We start from the raw sequence: 12,808 nt of genomic DNA, 5'->3' as shown, positions 1-12,808 counted from the left end.
GTACGTCATTAATTTCCAAACCATATCTAATCTTTTTATTCTGTGGCTTCAACATTCGTATCTGTGGCTGGTGGTGTGGTTCTGATGTGCGTGTGGTCCGAGATTGTGACTTGGGGAGGGATTCGCGTTGCTAGGCCTTTAGCTGGAAACCGGTGAAGCTTGTACTGCAACTGGTGGATCCAGCTGCCACGCCCGCGACCTTTGCAGCGTCGGGGTCACCGCCATCATCTGGCGAGGGCCATCTCAGCATTCACTTCCCCCCAACGAAGTCGTTTCAACACCTTGAAGAAGAGTTGGTCTCCCACACGGACGTGAATTCTCTGTGAATCAGAAAAACACTTGACCAGTATTTGCGTCTTTTGCATCTTTTTCGGTCAAACATGTTTTTTGTTGGTGGTTCTGATGAACCTGAGAGTCTATAGGGGATAGTGTCCTTCCTTCGGCTGGCATTGTCCTCATTGCTGTGATTGAAACACAGTCTGGCCATTGTCTCTTTTTTTTTTTTTTCATTGTCTTGATAAGTCTGGCCATAACAGTTCAATTAGTGCGTTCCACAAGTCCTCCAGACTGTATGCACAGTGACGCTTTGAGTCCATTTTTTAACAACTGTCCCACTTGTTACAACATCATTCACAAAATGCATCATTTTCACTTCAAATCACTTCTTGAAATTCCAAATGTCAGGATAATTTGATTACACAACACTTTTCCCAATTGTTTTTAGCATCAGCATGTGTTGTTGGAAACAACTTGATCCTTTTTGAAAACGTATTAATTATAACCAAACAATATTGCAACCCAAACAACTAACACTTTGTCTAAAAAAAAGTTTTTTGTTGAAAAGTCTGTATGTGGGAACAGTTTCATATCATACCTCCTCCCTGTTGAGGCACGACGTCTGCTCGTGTCTCACTCAATGTTTGCACCTTTGTTCCTGTGATGCCTTTTTCCCTGGCCTGAGATCAACTTGTCAAGTTGATTTACTGTGTGTGTGTGTGTGTGTGTGTGTGTTCATTAAACCTCTTGTGCTATGTTGACTTTGGGGTTATGGCTTGGCTCCAGCCTTTATTCAATCGTAATCGTGTCATTTTCTTTTCAGAAAATTTTGCATTTACAAATACTTATTTAGACGTGCTTTATGCACAATTTTTCTTTCATCTTCTGTGATTTTTTAAAGCGCCGTTTGCCCAATGTCGACAGAACACAAAAACATTTGTCAGTTCACATTGTAACCATACAGCTCATACAAAATGGAAAACCCCAAATTTTAATTAGCTCACAACCGCCTACGCTCTTCCTGCTTATCCTAACAATTTCTCTCTTTTACAAGTTATCTGTTGGTATCGCACTACTAAATACTCCCATCGCATAAACGTCAGTATGATTTCTTCCTGCGACCTTGGCTCTCAAACGCTTCTACTTCTTATCAGTCTGAAAGCGCACCTGGTCTGTGTCTTACCAATCTTAACTCCTCCAGTCGGGAGGAAAAAATGTCAAAAAGTCAAGTCATGGGTTTGGTGAAAATTTGGACGGCTCCACAGTCGTGTGGCGCCTTCTAAATGGTGCGTGGAAAAAGAATGACGCTGGGCTTAAATGCATCGCACCTTATTAATGTAATGTCCCTGTTACAATTAAATCGCCGTGCAATGTGGATGTTGTGTGATGGAATGTCATTTTTTTTTTTCTTTTCAACTATTAAAGCAGCGGTGAGGCCTGCTCAAACACACGGAAATCCAATTGTTGTGATTAACATGCAAATGATTTCATGAGCCCTGTGTGTCTGCAGCCAAACAAGGTCATAAAAGCATTTTTTGCAATCACTGCTCAAATGGCTTATAATAATAATTTGGTAGTGTTAAGAGGCTTTGTTAATTCAATCTTCTCCATACACGATCCATTTTATGGCTATGATGCTGTTGTTTTTAACTCACCCAAAGCCTGTTGTACTCCCCCTTAACACATAAATTACAGCCCTGAGAGGCACTGAGCTTTATCAGGGATTTAATGAGGGCCATGAAAGTCCCAAAGAAAGTGTTTACACAAAAGTGGTCTGGCAGTATCTTTTTTTTTTTTTTCCCTTATCACTGACAATGCGCCCCGTTAAAGTTTTGACGTTTGTTTAAATTCACCCTTGCTTATTAATTCCGATATTAAAGTCCAATTGTGTCAGTGTATCACGGCCTAACAAGTAAAATGCATGTTGATGTAGAACTCCTTCTACACACACTTTTTATATGTTTGTTTTTTACGTCACGTGATCCTCCGTTGCTACCACAACTCGTCCTGAAAAAGTAATGTTTATCACCAGACTCTCTGCTTCCTTTTTCTTTTTTCATATTTTCTCTTTTGCGCATAATTTAGAATTTTCTTTCCCATTTTACAAGTTGGCCAATTTAAATTAGGTTGTTTTATTTGAAAAGCCTGTAATTCTCTTTTTCCCTTTTCACCTAATCACAAATTTTTTTATCACAAAAGTGAACTTGTTAATTCTAATTTATTTCCTATTTTCTAATCTTGTGACTTATTTCACTTTAACCAGTTCTACCTTAAAGTGGACAAGTAAACATTAATGTCATCTGTAATTTCTAATTTCTTCTCTGCATTAATGAAAATTATAGTCTTTCTAGCCAAATTTTTTCTTGTGTCATCTTTACCTCTGTATTTCATTCCATTTTCTGGTCTACCTTAATACAAACATCATCAACTGAAATATGATATATAAAATATTTATCTCTTCACCAAAAAGCAAAATCTAATTCCTATCCTCATTCATTTGTTCAAATGGCACATTCTTCAATCACTAAACTCTCTCTCTGACTTCTTCGCCCATCCCTCTGGACTTTATTCAAAGAAAAACGAAACTTATGGAAAGTGAAACTTAAACAAGCGTGTGGGTGTGTCAGTTGTGCGCATGTGTGCTGAAGCAATGATGTGCGTGTCTGTGAGTGTGTGTGTAATTATCATTGATACAAATAGTGTATAAAAAACATGATTAAAAATACACAAACTATTTACATACTCTCACAGTAATGGAAGCCAATTGGCGAGCAGACACGGCCGAGAGGGACGAAGGCTAGAGGCGGAGTCGAGGAGCAGAAACGAGGTCGAAAAACACGTGAAGCACATAACATGGATTGCGAGAGTAAACACTTGGCACATGGACGTGAGCAAGGGAATAATCCGACGCTGAACCGTCAGCGCGGCGGGTTTAAGTAGACAGCAATAATCATGACGTGATCAGAGTCAGGTGCGTGGCAGGTGGGCACGCCTCTCCAGTTGTGGCGGCATGCCAGGGGAAGAGCGCTGGAGAAACGCCCCCACGTCAGCTGGACAGACACGAAAACAACACGTAAAGGCATGGCACGAAACGGGTCATGACATATTGACTGGGAGAGCTCTGTGCTTTCTAATATTAACTCAGAGACCCAAGGTGTGACAGTGCCAGAAGTGGAAAGTCCATTGACACAAGATGATATTCAGAGTTTATGCAATGCCATTGATCCCCTGTGTCATTCTACGGAGCCCCTTAGGGGACACGGAAGAGAAAAAAAAAACTTTGCGTTTCCTCGCAAAGTTTGCGAGGGAATGCAAAGTTGTTTTGTTTTTTTTCGAGTGAATGTTTATTTTTTTTCATGCGCGTTTATGTACTTCCGGGTCATCTTCCGTGTAAACAAACGCAGCAAAGTTGGAGTGTGTTCACCCGTGGGCGAGTTTAATTGAATTTTACTTTGAAATTGTCTTGAAATAAAAAGAAATAAAATCAGTTCTGGATATTAAGCACGGTTTTCAAATAAGTGAAAGACAGTTCCAAGCCCTCCACCATGATTAGTGCCGCCTCCAACGTACTGTCGTCTCTTGAACAGCAGCGCATTCGAGGCAAGGGTAGTCAAACTGACCCGGAAGTACATAAACGCGCATTAAAAAATAAATAAATAAACATTCACTCGAAAAAAAAACAACTTTACGTTCCCTCGCAAACTTTGCGACAGAACGCAAACTTTGCAAGGGAACGCAATCTTTGCAAGGGAACGCAAAGATTTTGCGAGGGAACGCAAACTTTTTTTTTCTCTTCCATGTCCCCTAAAGGGCTCCGTATCATTCTTATGATTTTGGAAGAAACATTTATTTGGCTACACCCTCACATGCTCAACACTTAATTCACCATCATGGACAGTAGAAATAAAAAGATCAATCGAACCCCAATTATCAAATTAATCAGTAATGATTTTTGATGATTGTTAACACTTTAATCTCAAATGGCCCAAATCCACAGAATTTCAGAATGTCAACAGTATATATTCTCCGCTGTCATCCTCCAAGAAAGCAGACTGTTTTTATGTGTCTATTATAAAATAATTGATTTTTCATCAGCCTTTTAAAATGGACTGGCACTTTCTTGCTGTGGTTATAGGCATATTTTTTTCTGAGACATCTAAGAAACAATTTTGTTTTCAAATCTTGAATTGGTCTTGCACCACCGTGACTCTGAGAGTAACATCAATGTAATAGCTTCCAATAAAAGCAAATAATTATTTAACAGATTTAGAAATTGTTTAGAGAACAATGAGAATTATAAAACTTCTCTAACTCGTTTTTTTTTTTTTTTTTAATTAGGTATATAACGATTAATTGCAGATCAATTTTAAATCAATTTTTTTTGCCTCAACTATGCATCAATGCAAAATAAATTCATCAATTCTCAACGCAATGTAAAAAAATTGTAGTAAAAAATCAAATCAAATTAGGGGACTGATAATCAAATTGAATCTGGATCAAGGTAATCATTACATCCCTAATTTATAGACATTTTCCTAAACTTGGTGAAATTCCTACCCAAGAAGGAAGGCCTCTGTCATCACCTGGTTGAAATCAGGATATGACAGCAGGTGTTTGACAGGAAGGCGAATTGTGTTGGTACAAGCGCTAACATGAGGATAGCAAACCCTGTGCTGCCCAAACTGAATATCACATGTGTGCAGGAATTCAACAGATATTTTGAAGTTCCTCTTCCCTTCAGGTCAAAGAGGAATATGTCCCTGTCCAGTAATCCACTGCTGGACTGTGCTTGGGTAGAGGTGACTTGTCGGCTCGCCCACCTCTGGATGTTCACCTTTTCAGAGACAGATGAATAAAATAAATGTCAATAAAATAGACAATTTGGAACTCTAATATCTGACAAAAGTGACATCACAATGTTAACAATCTACATGGCCAATTAACGATGTGTTCGAGAAAGTAAGTAAATGTAAAGTTTCTGAGAACAAACCTATAGAAGAAAGGAAATTACCTTCTTCCAGCTCCTGTAAAAAGTCCTGAAGATGGTTCATAATTGTCATATCTACCTGCTCTTTGTTTGATCCCTTTTCACTAAATTCTGGGTGGCATGCCCCAAAAACAAAGTCAGAATCAGCCTGAAACAAAGAATTTTGAGAGTTAATCCTAGAAGTGAAAGTGTTTCACAAGTGAGTTAGTTAATTAAAAGAGCAAGTGGCACTGATGACAATAGCCAGTGAATGAGGACAATAAATTGTCAAACAAATCAAAAACTGTCAACAGATAGTAGTGGAGATGGGAAAGGAGAGAGCAGCAAAGCAATTAAATTTTTTTTTTTTAAAAGTTATGTTTTCTTGTTGGTATACACAGATTGCCCAAAAGCGGACACAAGTAAATGTCCCTGATAATGAAAATTAAAATCAGAAAATATAGGCTGGTGGCAGTACAAACATCGATAGATATATTCACAACCTCACACTTTTAGTGAATTGGTCACAGTGATAATTGAGGTGGATTACCGTTACTTTTATATGACAAAACAATTATTGTGATTTTTTAATTTATATTTTTCAATGTCAATATTAATTTCCAATTGGTACTTGATAGTAACATCACATCACGTATTTATTTACATAGCGCTTTCACAACAGTTGCAGCTGTAACAAAGCGCTTTACACATTTAACATAAACATAAATAAGTATTCAACACAGAACACACGCAGCAGTAACATATGCACAGTTAAAACTGCAATCAATACAGTGTATTGAAGATTCAAGATACTTTATGAACCAGTTGTTGTGTTTATTGGGCCCTTTAGATGGCACTCTGTTCAACTTGGGGCTGAAAGCACTCTGGCTTGCCTTGCTTTGTTACAGCTGTAGCTGTAGTGACACGAAATCCTGTCGTGTATGCGCTCTATAAATAAAATTGTATTGCATAGACCCCTTTCTTTAAACCAATAGTACCATCTGGATGAGTCATAAAGTAAAACAACTGGTCAATGAAATCGAATTTTCCAATCACTACAATACATCCCTACTAAAGCCTACAGTTAACTCACCTTCACCTCCAGCCCAGGTACAAAGAGTGGCTGACAAATATCGGGGTATTGGCTCATTAGCTCACCGAGACCATATATTTTTAGACCCTCAGATAGCTGGGAGAGAAGCGGCAGCAGTCGAAGAACAGCGTGTAGAACAACAACTCTAAAATACAGAAGGAAAAAAAAACTTCAGTAAAATACAATGCAATAAATAAAACGCATACTTACTATTCTAGAAAAGTATCAGCATAGCGGAAAAAACAATTATACCGAATAATTTCTTCTCTCCTTTGAGTTTTGATAGGTCCATTGTAGCCACAACTCACAATGTCGTCAGTCATTTCGGTAATTGTAGCCTCTGTTGCGAATTCAACCTTGCAGCCAAACACGCACAGATAAGAAACATTTTCAAGAAACAACTTTCTGATAATTGGCTGGCAATCAGTTCAGGGTGTCCCCCGCCTACTGTTTCTATTGTGCTAATCACTTTTGGATTATTTTGTGTGTGTGCGTGTGTGTGTGTGTGTGTGAGTGGGGATAAACTTGGATTGTTAAAATTCAGATCATTTACTAAGAGTGACGTGATACATTTTGCTGACTTGTGGCTTCAGTTCCCATTCAGGGACAGTCTGAATGTGATTCTCAACTGTTTTCTGTCTGTATGTGTGTGCGCGTTTATGCGTGCGTGCATGGGTGGGTGTGCGTGCGGGTGTGTGGGGGTGGGGGGGTGTGTGTGTGTGGGGGGGGGGGGGGGTGCGCCCAGCAAATGACTGGTGGGCAATTCTTCTTTTCAAAAATGTTATGACAAATATTGTCCATTAGTGACAGAAAAATTTAACTTTAAATTTGCCTCAGTGAACCGTTTTTATATTTTTTTTGTCCTCAAGATGACACTCTTGGTTTAAATAAAGGTGTTTAACATATAGTGCACAGAAGTTAAACCCTTAAGACCTCTTACCAGGGAGATAAGTGATGTATACTGTGAATCGGAATTATCCTCTTTACAAATGCTCTGTATCTGGACCTCCCTGTCACACAAGTACTTATAGCACCAGAGTTTGAGGCAGCAGGGTGGTGGTCCACTTTGGGCCAAACTTACAGCCCATACTTCACCAGCACTCCTTCAAAGAAACAGTATGATTTAATAGTAAAAACACGTCTTCAAAATAGGACTGGGTATACTACAAATGCTTTTGCTAGATATTTAAAACCAATTAATGCTTTCTTTTTTCATCATGCTATGTTAAACGTGAACTGAGGAGGAAATGTAAATCGTTTTAAAAAGACCACGTGGACCGATTGGAGTCCGCACTTGGCTGGTGATGTCAGTGTAATACATATCATGTAAAATTGTATTAAGACTTTTGTTTCAACCTACTGACCTAAAAATAACAACATTGCTATGATAACATGTTATACAAATGTACAGTGTGCATTGCACACCTAAAATGATTTTGATCAAGATCTAACATGGAGTATTTGGGAAATTTTCCGGTCTTGTCAACCTCAAACAGCTTCTGCTCAAGTCCTTCAACCATCTCTTTAAACACAAAGAATTTCAATGTACTGTATTTATCTAACCTCTGTCACTTATATTGCAAATTAAAAAATTGTAATAAAAATTTCAGTTATTTTTCAAAATACGTGCCAGTGAGGAACTCCTTCCGTCGTGCCCCTGTATCAATGCCCGCCTCCCCAATGAACTTGATCTTTAACTTCCATTGTGAAAGGCCCCGTTCCACCATCTGGGATCTTGACGCTGTGAGAAAAAATTCTTCCTCCTTGTTAACAGCGGCCAAAATGGCCTGCTGAATGTCCTCAAGGCTAAAGAAGAAGTACATTTTAGAAGGGACAATATGATTTCACACTGTTGGAAAAACATTATATGACTGATATTTGATATGCAGACCTCCAGACTGACTGTTATTATTAGGAGCACAGTACCCCCCAACCTGAAATGTTCAGGGCGCAAGTAGAAGATTTAGGGGCACACTGTAAATTGACTTGCAAAGTATCTATTCATCACACTAATTTTCACTGTAATGCTGATAATGGACTGAACCGTGGAGCAGAACTTTGTCAGCTATCAACAATATTACTTATGTATATATATATATATATATATATATATATATATATATATATATATATATATATTTATATATATATATATATACACACATATATATATACAGGAATACCCCGCTACTTTGCGGTTCACCTTACGCGGGTTCAGTGCTTCGCGGGTCTAAAAAATATTCGGGGGCATTGTAGTTTCGCCGAGCGGCACGAGGGGGCGCTGGAGCGGTTAGACGGCCGGCGTGCCCCGAAGAGGAGAGTGGACGAAGAAGAGAGTGGACGAAGAAGAGCACGTTCCCCCGGACACGATTGGTGGCGACGTTTCGCGCGGTTCGGACCGTACCAGAGCTTCGGCCGGCGTGCGTGGCAGCTAAGCCGTAGAGGAGCACCTACCCCGGGCACGGGCGGTTCCAAGCGGCCCCTAAGTTTAACCGAATGGAAGCTCCGGAGGAGGAGGGCATGCTCGCGTCACAGTAAGCCGAAGAGGAGCACCTTCCCCGGGCACGGGCGGTTCCAAGCGGCCCCTAAGTTTAACCGAATGGAAGCTCCGGAGGAGGAGGGCATGCTCGCGTCACAGTAAGCCGAAGAGGAGCACCTTCCCCGGGCACGGTGGTTCCAAGCGGCCCCTAAGTTTAACCGAATGGAAGCTCCGGGGGAGGAGGGCATGCTCGCGTCACAGAAAGCCGAAGAGGAGCACCTTCCCCGGGCACGGGCGGTTCCAAGCGGCCCCTAAGTTTACCCGAATGGAAGCTCCGGGGGAGGAGGGCGGGCGTGTGTCACAGTTAAGCCGAATAGGAGCACCTCTTCCGCCCGGGCACGAGCGGAGTGTGAGGCTGTCAGTTATGAATGAATAAATAAATAAATGAAGAATGCCACCTTTCATTTCACTGTCATGATCCGTGCCTGTCATGCGTGTGTTTTTGTTTTTTCAGCTGTGTGGGCGTTCCTCCAGCGATCGTCTCGCGCCATGCCGTCAGCTGCTGCGAGACGCGCTGATTACACTGACTATATTGTGATTATAATAAATATCTTTGTATCACCACCTTTTTTCCGTGTCTGCGTTTGGAGAGTCCTGCTCAATCCTCCAGCTCTGCTGGAGGATCATAACATTCACAGGGCACACCGGACGGCGTACCAGCAGGTAAAAGTCGAAGTAATTAAATAAATACAAAAAGAAGTAATTGAATAAATACGAAAATAATGGCTGGGGAATAAAAAAAAAAAGTTTTAATAATGATTTTTTTTTTTGTTATAACATGAATTTCACTCTCTCTCTCTCTACCCATATATATATATATATATATTTATTTATTTATTTTTCAAGCATTTTTGAAGGTACGCCGCTACTTCGCGGATTTTCAGTTTTCGCGGGTGGTCTCGGTCCCCATTAACCGCGATAACCGGGGTATTACTGTATACACACATATATATATATATATGGATTTTCCTTCATAGGTTTTCCAACTTATTTATATATGAGTCTTTAAGTTGGTTATTGTGTTTCATATTTCATATACTTTTTGCTGAAAAAGATTAAAAACCATAGGTTGTTGACTGTTGAAGAGTTTAGTGGAATACAAACCAAGAAATGCCCAGCTTGCATTTGGAATCAATGGTAATGAAGTCCGTGTTGCTAGAATACATATTATCTGACCTGTGATGCAAAAGCGTGCAATAAATTCAGTACAAATGCCACATACAACGGTGAAGTTAAAATGTGGATTTCTGGGGAGTAATACATTTTGTTCTCATCAATAAAGACCGCATTGTAACATCAATACATTAATTGATTGGTAGGAAGACAAATGCTTGGAGGGACATTGGTAAGATTCTCCAATGGACATTTTTTTTTAAATTGTGTTGCAATATTCTGCTACCTTTCTCCACACACGCTTGCATGTTCCTCGAGCTCACTGGGAGGTAAATTGTTCCCTCATATCGGGCAAGCGGACACCATCTGATACCACAATTACATACATTTAGCACAATAGGGTAGCGACAATAATCAGTAAAAATTTACAGCTAAATCAAACAAACATACATTTTCAGTTGAGTTCAAAAACAGCACATATTTTGTAGGCTATCAAGAAGAAAGCTAAAATTTGGAGAAAAAAAAACATGTACCAATTATGTTACCTTCCGATTTTTTTTTTTAAGTCTTCCACATTCCACCGGTTTGGGGAGTATGTAATCCAGTTCTTCGTCGCTAATCTGATGAAGGAGTAGAAAATTTTCATTTATTATATGAAGACGGTCTCTGATGCAAGCAATGTTTACAATGTTGAATCCGAAGGAAATATGGTTGAATCAAAACATTTTCCCTCGAGATATCCAGTAGAAAGCATAATCCAGGAAAGGTTTTATGAGTGTTGCGGAGCTATTTGTATTTTAAAGTGTTCACCCAATATTATAAATTAAATGGGTTTCTACATACCTCCTGTGCATCAGTATTTGAAGGTTGACATGTTTCACCATGCAGCGATAGCATTTGTAATGGATAGCTGGTGTGACAGGAGTGTATATACAGTAAAACCCCGGTTATCGCGGTTAATGGGGACCGAGACCACCCGCGAAAACTGAAAATCCGCGAAGTAGCGGCGCACCTTCAAAAATGCTTAAAAAAAAAATAAAATAAATAAATATATATATATATATATATATATATATGGGTAGAGAGAGAGAGAGTGAAATTCATGTTATAACAAAAAAAAAACAAATTATTATTAAAACTTATTTTTTTTATTCCCCAGCCATTATTTTCGTATTTATTCAATTACTTCTTTTTGTATTTATTTAATTACTTCGACTTTTACCTGCTGGTACGCCGTCCGGTGTGCCCTGTGAATGTTATGATCCTCCAGCAGAGCTGGAGGATTGAGCAGGACTCTCCAAACGCAGACACGGGGAAAAAAGGTGGTGATACAAAGATATTTATTATAATCACAATATAGTCAGTGTAATCAGCGCGTCTCGCAGCAGCTGACGGCATGGCGCGAGACGATCGCTGGAGGAACGCCCACACAGCTGAAAAAACAAAAACACACGCGGCATGACAGGCACGGATCATGACAGTGAAATGAAAGGTGGCATTCTTCATTTATTTATTTATTCATTCATAACTGACAGCCTCACGCTCCGCTCGTGCCCGGGCGGAAGAGGTGCTCCTATTCGGCTTAACTGTGACACACGCCCGCCCTCCTCCCCCGGAGCTTCCATTCGGTTAAACTTAGGGGCCGCTTGGTACCGCCCGTGCCCGGGGAAGGTGCTCCTCTTCGGCTTAACTGTGACGCGAGCGTGCCCTCCTCCTCCGGAGCATCCATTCGGTTAAACTTAGGGGCCGCTTGACACCGCCCGTGCCCGGGGAAGGTGCTCCTCTTCGGCTTAACTGCCACGCACGCCGGCCGGAGCTCTGGTACGGTCCGAACCGCGCGAAACGTCGCCCCAAATCGTGCCCGGGGGAACGTGCTCTTCTTCGTCCACTCTCCTCTTATTTACATTTATATGTATATATATATATATATATATATATATATATATATATATATATATATATATAAATAGTAATTGAAAAATGGGATTAATCATGGAATTTGTTTTAAAAAAGTACCACCTGACAGCACTAATATATAAATATATATATATATATATAAATATATAACTGTATATATATATATAATATATTGGTACATATTAATTAGAAACTGAATTATATAATAAAAACAATTGTATATGTATTGTTTATTTGAATCTGAATTTTCCATTTACAATTCATGTAATTCAATAATTCAATTTTCAATTCAATAATTCAGTTTTTAATTCAAATATTCAGTTTTTAATTCAAATATCCAGTCTTCAATTCAAATATTCAGTCTTCAATTCAAATATGTATTCAGTTTCTAGTGGCACAAATATCAGGCCACATAATCCTTAATCCATAACTGGTACACCCAGACAACGATTATGCTATGCCAATAATAGATGTTATATACTGTATACTGTATTAACTTTACATAGATTTAGTCCTGTAAGAAAATGTTTAAATAAATAATGTGTGTATAATGTCAGTGCATGTACTGGCGAGTAAAATAATCACTGCATAGTTAGGCCTGGAGAAATGTTAAGTGGGTATCGTACAATAACATTACTGTTGTCGTTAACACACACTCCCACCACCACCACCGCAGAATGTGCATATAACATTTCTTCCACAAAGGTGGAAGCATTTCCTGAATTGACCATATTTCCTTTATGGTTAATAGCGCAGTCAAGTAATTTGCTACAAATTTAGATTGAGTGTTTAAAAAAAGAGGTAGCAAACATTGTTATTATGAATGGAGGATTGAGGATCACAATTCTATGTTGGTTTACTGTGGATGACACTACTTTAGGGTTTGATGTGTGAGCTGAAATGA

At 39.4% G+C, this 12,808-nt stretch overlaps 1 pseudogene; it reads right to left on the bottom strand.

Annotated features, from left to right (window-relative positions):
• Nucleotides 1–3,194: 3,194 nt before the first annotated feature.
• Nucleotides 3,195–8,158, bottom strand: LOC148335964 (uncharacterized; annotated as a pseudogene).
• Between the last annotated feature and the right edge of the window lie 4,650 nt (nt 8,159–12,808).

The sequence above is a fragment of the Idiotropiscis lumnitzeri genome, chromosome 5, assembly GCF_059441095.1.
Source record: "Idiotropiscis lumnitzeri isolate Australia: NSW breed Sydney's pygmy pipehorse chromosome 5, RoL_Ilum_1.0, whole genome shotgun sequence".
In the NCBI taxonomy this organism is placed as follows: Eukaryota; Metazoa; Chordata; class Actinopteri; order Syngnathiformes; family Syngnathidae; genus Idiotropiscis; species Idiotropiscis lumnitzeri.
The sequence above is the reverse complement of the archived record's forward strand: the minus strand, read 5'-3'. Positions and strand labels throughout refer to the sequence as shown.